Source organism: Nymphalis io, chromosome 21 (genome assembly GCF_905147045.1).
Source record: "Nymphalis io chromosome 21, ilAglIoxx1.1, whole genome shotgun sequence".
Lineage (NCBI taxonomy): Eukaryota > Metazoa > Arthropoda > Insecta > Lepidoptera > Nymphalidae > Nymphalis > Nymphalis io.
Window position 1 is genome coordinate 1,610,707 of NC_065908.1, and position 12,352 is coordinate 1,623,058.

The window sequence follows — 12,352 nt, forward strand, 5'->3', positions numbered from 1 at the left end:
AAATACACCGGTTTTAGTGATTGGGGGAAAGAACGCGACGGGCGTTTCATTTTGTGGATTAATCGTAGTTGAGGTTAGAAATATTAGACTTGGTACTTGTAGCGTTAAATCTGAAAATGTTGTAGGCACTTCATTTCAAAGGCTACAATGCGTAGTTGATCTGAATTACGTATGATCTGAAAAGATTTAAGGTTTTCATTCGAAGTCATTAAATTTTCAAAGAATGATATCCCGGTTAATATTTGAAAATTGTGTGACCTAATTATAAGTCGAATCAATGGTTAAAAACTAAACAAATGTTACATTTTCAGAAAGAAAATTACAAATGGATAGAACTACTTTCGTTTCATCTGCAATTGTTAAGGAATTATATTATTATTTTTAAAAATTAGAATTATTTTAAATTGCAAAATGTCTTTGTATTTCAATATGATATATTTCCACCTATCTTTTTTATTCATTTTGGTCAACCTCTCGACGATAGTTTAGCCATATTAAGGTTAATTTCGGCAAAAAAAAACTACATGGGTTTTTTTTTGTACGCTTACATTAGATAAACAATCCAAGTAAAATTCTAATTCATTTGACCTACTTGATAAATAATAACAATTGTGTTATGAATAGCAATTTGTATCTAAAGTAATCAGCATTTTTATCTCGTTTTCTAAAATTAGACGTTTCGTAAAGATTTTACGTAATATCATTGTTTCGTGTATTTTCACATATACCCAAATAAATATAATTAACTTTTTCTCTGCGACAGTTTAATGATAAACGTGTCCGGCGTCCGTTGCATTGAATATTATACTGTAGTATAAAAAGAGTAGAGTATAAAAAGAAATTAAGCGAACTTATCGCGACAGATAAATTTTAAAGATACGATGAAGTTACAAATCACACATTCAATAAAACACTTCTTGTTTCGTATAAATTTGTAGCTTTTTTGTTAAAAAAATTTATCGTATACATTTTTCGTTCTTATCTGCTAGATTCAAAGGCATTTAATTAATTGCATGAGCAAAAAAAATGCCGTGACGTAAGATGTTTGTATGTATTAGATTAATTTGGAGCGATAGATAGATAGCTTGTCATTAAATATTTATTTAACACTATTAATATAAGGCAAAGACTTAAGAAAAACACGCAGTCAGAGACATAATAAGATGATATATAGAAATAATAATAAACATTAGACTGGTCGGAAACAGTCGTGTCTACTGAGCATTTTTACCATTGCCTACTTTTAAGACGATTTTTTAAAGTAAAAGTGACACAGGTGTGGAGTTAATGGCAATAAATCGTTTATATCTCCCCCTCTCTTAAAAACGACACTCGTCGAAACTAATGATCATTGTTTGAAGGCACGCGATCTCGCTTCACAGTCACGTGATGTTTTGCCTAAATATGACATTTCACACTGAAACTATCTATTCGTACATATATTATGTATTTTTTTTTTATAGAATAGCAAGGTGGACGAGCATATGGGCCGCCTGATGGTAAGTGGTCACCAAACGCCCTTAGACATTGGCATTGTAAGAAATGTCAACCATCGCTTATAGCCAATGCGCCACCAACCTTGGGAACTAAGATTTTATGTCCCTTGTGCCTGTAATTACACTGGCTCACTCACCCTTCAAACCGGAACACAACAATATCAAGTATTGCTGTTTTGCGGCAGAATATCTGATGAGTGGGTGGTACCTACCCAGACGAGCTTGTACAAAGCCCTACCACCAGTAAAATGTATTGTGTAGCATGTAATGTATTATGTAGCATTTATATTTCCTAAAAGAACTTAAGAAACAATTGATATGTTTATATAATAAGTGATTATAAGAAAAAGTATAATAAAACTTAAATGCACAAAGATAACAACATATTTAAAAAAATATTATAATCGGTAAAAAAAAAACTGCCGGGATCACTGAAATGAATAGAAACGACTGTAGTCGACATGACACGTGACATCGCTTTGACTCGAATCGTAACGTATTTGTCTAAATCCGCAGATTCCTATTCGATAGCAACCTTACTGATTAAAGCTGTATAGCGGGTGAATTGTTACCCTGATTGAATTGATTTACATCTCTTATTTGTGATTTTGACATACAGATACGGGAATATTTAACCACACGACCATGTGTATACATTTTCAAATCCACTTATTTTGTTGCGCATCATTCAATTGCGATAGTTCGCGTAATTCGTTAAAAAATTAAAATCGAAAATATCGATCCAAAAATTAGTTATAATTTATTTGAATCAAGTTAAAGGTCACATTTGTGTAAACTTATATAATAACAATGTATAGTTGTAAACAATGAATTGTCTTGTATTGATATGCTTAAAACGATTAAAGCCCCTGTTGATATACTTAAAACGACCTTAAGCGCACAATCGTTCTCTTGGGATTCTAATGACATAACCTAGAATTACTCACATTACTTCACAGGGGAATGATATCTATCTTGGGAAAATATTGTAACAGACATTTTCGTACCTCCGTAAATAAACACTTAAAGTAATACTACACTTATATCTTCTCAGTAATTTCTTTTACTTTACAAACTTACTACTTTACTTTCAGTTCAAGTAGTTCTTATATATAACAGCCCGTTAATGTCCCACTGCTGGGCTAAGGCCTCCTATCCCTTTTGAAGAGAAGGTTTGGAGCTTATTCCACCACGCTGCTCCAATGCAGGTTGGTAGAATACACATGTGGCATAATTTCAATGAAATTAGACACATGCAGGTTTCCTCACGATGTTTTCCTTCACCGTAAAGCACGAGATGAATTATAAACCCAAATTAAGCACATGAAAATACAGTGGTGCTTGCCCGGGTTTGAACCCACGATCGCTTCTCGACCTTTTGGCTAAGATCAAAGTGTAGTTCTTATATTATATTTATATATTTTTTAATACCTTTGAATTGACTAAAAAAACAAACTTCATAAATAATTGAATAGAATTTGAAATATAACGATTCCAAATTTATGTATTTATTCAACTAAACTCTTTCGATCAGCTGCAGTGGATTCTATTTAATTTTAATTTTTATTAATTCTTTGATTAATCGTCGGTCGCTTGCGTAACGAGATTATTGGATTAGGGTCAAGCCACCCAGATGGTACACTTGAGAAGTATCGACAAGCTATCAAACTTTGTTTCTGGGACCGGTGGCTCGATCAATGCTAATATTGGTCTATCCATTCGATGTTGACCTTTGAGATAGAGTAAATTTATTCTAACCATGTTTAATGGGAAATTTTAATTAAGAACTGTAATAAATTAATAAAATATAATAATAATAATATTCAATTAAATTAATTGTAACTGTTATTAACTTAGTTTTTACTTAACTGTATTTTATTTAATTATTCTTTTTATATATTAATACTAATCCAAAAACCAAAATATTTAGAAGAATTGGTTAACACTTTCTACAACACTTTTGGCATTAAATGCAAAATCGCCATCACATTTCTGACGTATAAGTCACGCAGCATAAAAATAACACTAATTCACTAATCACCGACTTGAACTTTCTCAAGGATGTCCAAGGTCTCCACTGACACCACTATAATACCATACACCAATCGATAAATTCATACCTGTTACGGTCGGAATATTATGGTGTTCGGAGCAGACGACGGGCGAAAGTAGACTCTTTCGTTATGAATTTAGATGTTATAACCGGTTGAAAATGTATGCTGCGTGGGCAAGAGGTATTTTAATGGGCTTGCGGCCGGTCCGAGCAAACTTGTTATGCAGCGGCAACAACTATTTCGATGATAAAACGCAGTGATCAAGTGGGAAAGAGAATTAGACTGTGTTTCCGGTACACTGTCCGTCGAACGCAACTTTTCATTCCAACCTTGTATGCAGTACTCAATGAATATGGAACTGGGTTTCTCTTCCTATCGTTTAAAAGTTACAACATATCGGCTATAAGAACCACGCTTCATCAATAACCATTTGTATCTATTGCAAATATCCGAACAATAAAAAGTTCAAGCAATACCCGTTTTAGAAAAAAAATGACAAGAATTTCAACGTTAAAGATATATAATTAGTTTTAATTAACCTGATTATGATAAAATTTAAGTCTCCTAAAAGCTAACGTATGTAACTTCTTTATCTAAGTGCTCTTGGAATTCTTTATTATCAATTATTGTTTATCACGAAACATTAATGTCGTATTGCTGGGTTAGGCCTCCTCTCCCTTTAAGGCAAATGTTTAAAGCTCAGTCCACCACGACAGAAACATACCTGAAATGTAGATGGAAGCATACTTGGCTAATTATCATCTGACACTGACACAAGTTTCCTCGTTATGTTTCCCTTTATCTTCAAGATAAATTATATACACAAATTAAGCACATGAAAATTTAGTGGTGCGTGCGTTTGAACGCGTAATATTCGTTTGAGATTCGCGTGTTCGGATCATCTCGACTCATAATTATTATTTATTACATTAACTAGTCTACTAACTCGAACCGCCACCTTTACAAACGCCAACTTTAACAAAGAACATGAAACAAGGTTTTTTAATAAATTTATAGATATATCATCAGAATACACATTTATATAATATAAAATCAAACTGAAAGTCTATTGAAAACTGACCAAATCCAGCGCTGGAATGAATTTCACAAGCGCTAGAAGACTATAAATGGTGTACAGAAAGCCAAACCGCATTAACTGGCGGCCGATTCATCATCAATGCGGCTTTTCCTTTCGACCACATTCCAGCAACATTGTCAACTATTGGCTTAGACTTGTAAATACTCAAGTTGTTGACTTTAAGCAATGTTGAAATTTTGTTTTAATACCTTTTGAATATTCATATACAATAACTCAAAAAGCATAAAAATATTTTCCGATTTCCGATTCTAATAATATGTATTTAATAAGTACCACTTAAGTTCTCAATTATTAAAAAAAATGATGGAATTATATTTGTTTTCTTATAAAAAAATACCATCAATTAACAAATGCAAAATTAATAATGTAATCAATGCGACACTGAGTTTTAAAAATATCATTCTCAACTATATTTTTATTAAATCCAAGTATGTATTTGATATAGGTCTGGTATATATATACTTACGGTATACATGACACTCTCAAAACAATAAGTGGCGATGTATAAGAAAGTTGAGTGGATGATACTTTCTCTGAAACAATACATCCTAAAAACTTGAAATCTCAAAGAAAGAACGGATTTTAAGGAAATACTGTAGATTTCCTTAAAATCCGTTAAAAGGGAGTAAACGAGTGGATTAGGGAGTTGAGCCGATGATACACTTACGAGTCAACTTTAAAGAAAGAAAAAAATATTCATAAAAAATATCCTAAGCAGTTGTGAAGTATGAAAGAACGTTGAAACATTTTACCGAATAGTAAATAATCCATCGTGTTGTATTGCACCTAAGAAGGATTAAGTCTAGACCTTCCAGTACATGCATCGTAGTCAGGATATGGTGTGGAATGCTATTCGAATACAGTTGCAACTCGTTAAACTGTATCATACATTTTGAAACAAAAACAAATAACAAACTGGATTATCACTCGTAATGATCGCTACACGTAGATACAAGCTTTAAAATAGAGGACATTCTTTACATTAAAAGAGGCAACAAAATTTACAAATAATGGCTGCGTTTTAATCATAATTTATATTTATAAAACTTGGTTATATTAATGTAATATATTACTTAAATAATAGATATACACGTATATATTACAAAAATACATACATACGTGCCTCAATTAAACTTGCACGTCACAATGAACGCAATAAATCAAATCAAAGACGGAAAAAGTGACTGTATTATTAATACATAACCGTAGTTCATGTTTTTAAAGACTTACAGTGTTATTATCCTTTTAATATTAATGTTTTTAATAAATAACTAATCTAACGTAGATGACTCAAACAATAGTTGTAGTATTGTTGCTTTAATAAAAAATAGTTTTTAAGTTTATATATATTTTTTATATATAAAAAAGGTAGGCGGACGAGCATATGGGCCACCTGATCGTAAGTTGACCAACGCCCATGAACGGCATTGTAAGAAATGTAAACCATCGCTTACATCGTCAATGCGCCAAAACCTTGGAAACTAAGATGTTATGTCCCTTGTGCCTGTAATTACACTGGTTCACTCACCGTTCGAACCGGAACACAACAATAGCAAGTATTGCTGTTTCGCGGTAGAATATCTGATAAGTGGGTTGTACCTACACAGACGAGCTTAAACAAAGCCCTACCACCAGTTTTATATTACTAATTAATTTAAAAAATATTATTTCACTCTATTTGTTTTTTAATTATCTTGATCGTTTATTGTTTTAATGTAATGCACAAAAATACAATAACATTCTAGACCAATTTTTTTTCTCTTATTTCATTAAAGAAAATTATTTTACCGTTATATGGGCATATTATACTTGCTGCTTGTTTGCGTTTTCCCCTCGGGGTTACTTTTAAGGTACTCGTATACTTGTATCTTGGTCTATAAGCCTTGAAAAAGTACCATTAGTCTTTGTGCGTAGCTCTTTTTCTGGACATTTTTTTTTATAGAATAGGAAGGCGGACGAGCATATGGGCCACCCGATGGGAAGTGGTCACCAAACGCCCTTAGACATTGGCATTGTAAGAAATGTCAACCATCGCTTACACAGCCAATGCGCCACCAACCTTGGGAACTAAGATTTTATGTCCCTTGTGCCTGTAATTACACAAGTACTGCTGTTTTGCGGTAGAATATCTGATGAGTGGGTGGTACCTACTCAGACGAGCTTGCACAAAGCTCTACCACCAGTAATTACATTACTACTATTTAATATATAAATTAGATGCTTTTGTTATTGTTTTTTAATGTATGTGTGAATTTTATGATATATATTCTTTTTTTAATATAGAGTAAGTATTGTGATGTGATCGATTGCAAACCTAAATGAATAGATAAATGCTATTTTATATTAACCGTGATGACAAAAATAAACCGATTAGTCACATTTCCAAAAATCCCGTATATTAAGTACATTAAAATAATTAAGAGCACGAGTAAACTATAGGTATATCATCATTACTGATGATATATTTTTTTTTATTACTTATTACAAGCCGAGATGGCCCTGTGGAAGCCGAGATGGCCCTGTGGTAAGAACGCATGAATCTTAACCGATGATCGTGGGTTCAAACCCGGGCAAGCACCACTGAATTTTCATGTGCTTAATTTGTGATTATAATTCATCTCGTGCTTTACGGTGAAGGAAAACATCGTGAGGAAACCTGCATGTGTCTAATTTCACTGAAGTTCTGCCACATGTGAATTCTACCAACCCGCATTGGAGCAGCGTGGTGGAATAAGCTCCAAACCTTCTCCTCAAAAAGAGGAGAGGAGGCCTTTAGCCCAGCAGTGGGACATTCACAGGCTGTTACGGTGTTACGGTACTTATTACAAACTATATTTATTATAAATATATACATATAAGCTAATTTCGACCAAATGCGATACTAAGTAGTATATATTAAGAACAAAATATTGCTCGATAACTCTTATAGGATATATTACGTTTTAAGTTAAATTCTAGTTTTGCATATGGATGAAAACCATATGCTTCGAAATAACGGACACTGTCAAGGTTATTTAAATAGCTGTCGGTTTTTTAAATTACTTTATAATTCTCGTACGGTATCCGTTTCGCATACCGGCGGATTATCGAACGAGGTCGCTGCGTTGATTTCAAAATAACAATAAAAAATTTAAAAAAAAAGTCTTATTTATGCACCGGCAAACGTTTTAACAATATACATGTAATTGTCGTTAGTAACGGATGTCGAATTGAACGGAAATGCATTTAAAAAATACGATGTTTATATTTTTGTGCAACATCGTTTGCGTTATAAATTTAAAAAAAAAAAACGTTTATTTTTTTTTTCGTTTATCGGAAATTTTGTAATTAATTAATGAAACATTTGTTAAAGGATATGTTTTTACTTTTAGTTACATTATTATATTAGAATTTGTCCCAACTGGAACTAAAATATGTCGATTAAAATGTACCCGTGTAAAGTTAATTATGTATTAACATTTTATTTGGAGTCTAGGTTTTTGTGATGGTGATGTTCTTCTGACCGATTTCAGCCAGTCTCAAGAGGGATAAGCCAAATGCTCAGGACATTTTATAGTGCACAATTGTGGGTGCAAAAACAGGTACTCTCATAATCCAAGTTCAGATGCAGGGCAAACGACTGTGCGTGCTTTCCGTGGCAGGATAGTGTACACTTCCAACTTCCAGAATCCGGTTGCTACTGAGAACTTTTCGACAGAAAATCACAATAACTTTTATTGCCTTTGCATTTAAATGGGATTTGAACATAGGACCACGGGATCTGCGGTCTTATCTAGCCACTAGACCAACGAGACTGTCAATTATATACATATGAACTACTAGTACTAATTAAATACTAATAATTTCAGTATTCATAGCTAAAGTAAATAAATGAAAAAAAAAAACTATGTGTCTGATGACTTAATATTTTATATAAAACATTATTACCGACGTATTATTCAGTTAATAATCTATTCAAATGTGATAAGCAAACATATTTAGTAGAAGATCGCAGCTCGGAATACATTATGGTTTTTGCAAGTCACGTGTCTGGTCGTTTACTTGCTAGATTACAATATATATATGTATATTTAAACCTTCAAATACACTGGGATAATAGTAATATTTGATAGTTCTGGAATAACGTTAGTACAGTAACAACCCGTTAATGTTCCACTGCTGGGGTAAGACCTCCTCTCCCTTTTGAGGAGAAGGTTTGGAGCTTATTCCACTACGTTGCTCCAATGCGGGTTGGTAGAATACACATGTAGCATAATTTCAATGAGATTAGTCGTATGCAGCTTTCCTCACGATGTTTTCCTTGACCGTCAAGCACGAGATGAATTATAAACACAAATTAAGCACATGAAAATTCAGTGGTGCTTGCCCGGGTTTGAACCCACGATCATTGGTTAAGATTCACGCGTTCTAATCACTAGGCCATCTCGGCTTAACGTTTATAATATAATAACTAATAAACATATACAATAGATACATTTAGAATTAACACATATATTTATATATATATATAATTAATTCTAACTACTTATATAAAATATTTACAACAAAATGTCGTTTTCTTTAACATTCAGGAATAAGGCTCGAGCTTATTATTACAGATATATAATTCGGTAAGTGCAGTGATGTATTTGCATTACCAAACTGGATATTGCTATAGCATGGAATATCTTACGAGTTCACTGGAAGATCATCCATAAGCCTACAGTTATAGATGTTTGACTTCCTGAACTCGTCTCGGGTAAACGACAAACTTGTTATTTATATACTAGCATTACATAAACCAGTTCAATGACCGACTTAATAATTTAATCGCTTGAAAACTAAATATATTAAAATAATTATATATTATAACAAGCAAGACACTTCTTAGCGAGCATTTAATTCTGTTTGTGATGACAATCTTTAAAAATCTATCGTTTTAACGTACATAAGGCCTATTTTAGTTATATGCATTTAAATTATTAGGTAGCAACGGTAATCCAATATAAAATATTGTTTTCGTTTTGATAACACGCAAATAACCATATTAACTTAAAAATAGGCAGTTATTTTAAAATCAACAAACACTTTAATTATATTTATTTATACAGATTAGAATTACAAAAAAAATTGTAATGACTTAAGTATTAAATAAATAACAATTAATAATTGTATTTAATAATTTATTAAATAATTTGGAGAATTTGAACGAATAAAATTATATATAAACCGTACGCATGTTTATCATTGAACCGCTCGTCCACGCCTAGACCGATTTTGATATTTTTGAGCGTCGTTGAGTCGTTTTTTAACAAAAAATACTTTCCCTTTTTTTGTTTTTTCTCGCAGTGGAAACCTTCAGAAAGGTAACCGGGTCCTATGGGGGTGGAACTGGGTTATGTGGGATGGAAAAAAGTTTCTTAATTTAACTTTACAAAGTTACTTAAATTTGCTTAACATGTGTTATTATTCATCTCTTGCTCGGCGATGAAATAAAAACCTGTGCTAATGAAACTCACACGTGAGTATCGTTATGGAATATTTCTACCAGAAAATAGGAGACGCCTAGCCCTGCTGTATTGTAGGATATTTACGGCTGTCACTTTGCTCTTATTTATTATTATCACAAGTTTACTAGTGAAGCTATTAGAACATAATAATGAAAGAGTAACTTCATATTTCTATGGAGATAAATGAAATCGGCGAAGAATTTACGAAGAGGCCGTTCAAAGACTTCGTTATCTTCTAAACTACAAGCGGTCACTGATTAATCCGACAATTTAGATTGACACGTAATCCGCGGTTTTAAAACTAATACGCACTTAATCTACAAATGTACACATATCAACACCTGATATCGAATTAAACATACTCGAGGTACAGGAAGTAATTATTATTAACTTTGACTTCGATATATTTTATTTCATTCATCTCGTTTTTATATAAACTTATATAATAAGTTAATATATAATAATATATAATATGTTAATATATAATATGTACTATAACAAAACAAACAACATTGATGTTTTATTTGGCGGTATGGCTTTGTGCTCGTTTGGGTAGGTACCCATTCATCGTATATCATAATAGATAGTGCATCGCTTCTTCGGAAGATACGCGATCCAATCACAATACACTGTAATGGTCTATGGAACAGTTCATTAAAATTTTTAGTACTTAAATAGGACCAAATGGAGAAGACACCCTTCGGTTCACTAATGACGGATTTCTGAGGTAATAAACATAATAAATATAAACAATAAAATAGAAACGAGATTGATTTTGATCCTTCCTCACTTCTGTTTTATATATTAGTATATGTATAACCTTGTATAAATGTTTTATACCTATATACAAATAACCTATTCTAAATCTAGTTTATTCTATGTTATTTGTCAAATGCCGATGTCGTTTACATATGGCGTCGTATGAAAGTGTTGCGAATGTTGGTACTTACTGTTAATCGATAACTCGACGACGTAACAAAAAATAATAATGGCATTAATAAAGCTCGTTAATTTTCTATATCTTTTGTTTATCTTTCATCGTAACAGTTATTTGTGTATGGGTTTTTTTGAATGAAAGAGGAATAAGTCCCATTCGAGTGGTTTGTATAATTTTAATATAACAATACCGTACGTAACGAGCGTGCAGTTCGAACAATCGTTACGACCTCGTTTTAATGATGACTAATGATCCCATTAAGTAAATTTAGTATTTGCGTAATTTCAAAATCACTGTATCTGCGATTATATTCGATATCGTGGAATGAGGCCGGCATAGAAATACATTTCGTGTCATATCAATAACGAGTAATTTATGTTTTTTATGCTCTAAGCATAAGAAAAGCAAAAATTTAAATTTTCTGATATTTTATGTATGATAAAACTTTTACATTTTTCTATTAATAAAGTATTTTATTTATTAAATAAAAGTTATTTTACAAAAAATACAAAAATAAACATGATTATAGAAATGTTAAAAGACAATTAGTAATCGTTATTATTTTGCATAATATAAATATGTAAATAATTACTTAATACGTAATTATTTTGCTTAAAATCGGATCTACTAAGTTTACCTAGGAATCCTGTATTTACTAGAATAATCCGGTTAATGTTTAGACTAGTCCAAGCAAACATTATGTGAAACAAATGAAATCGTCCAGTCAACTTACACTTACTGTGCGCCAAAAGATTTTTAGTTAGGTATAATATTTTTTTTTTTTACCTTTACATTTCAGTACCCAAATAATCTTAAGACTCGAATAACTAAAAGGTGACGAAGGTGATAAGCTGACATATTATATTCCATAAATAAAACTCCTATTTAAATGAATATTGTTTTTAAACCTTCGCAGTCCTCGCATCACATTTGTAAATGATTTTTACTAATAAAACATTTTTATATAAAGAATTCAAGACGTGTTAATAGATTAGATATTTTCCATTGACTTACATAGCTAAGTATGTAAATCATCATACAAACATGTTATTGGTTTAATATAGGTAGCATATTCAGTTATACAAAAACATATGAGCAAAGAAGTAATTCGGTAAATCACAAAAGTCCAGTGACCGGATAAAACCAGTTATTTCTACACGCTTCCGGAACTGGCGGTTTGTATTCGCGGCCGCAGCGGAGCGTACTTCCATTAGTTTTTACTATTTTACCTTTCAACAGGATTAAATACCATTCTGCTTCCCAAGAATGTAATCCAC

General features: G+C 32.0%; 1 protein-coding gene across 1 annotated transcript in view; it reads right to left on the minus strand.

Annotated features, from left to right (window-relative positions):
* LOC126776812 (protein kinase C and casein kinase substrate in neurons protein 1) overlaps positions 1 to 12,352 on the minus strand; it is a 109,312-nt gene that overhangs the window by 91,821 nt on the left and 5,139 nt on the right. The gene's annotated exons all lie outside the window — the stretch shown is intronic.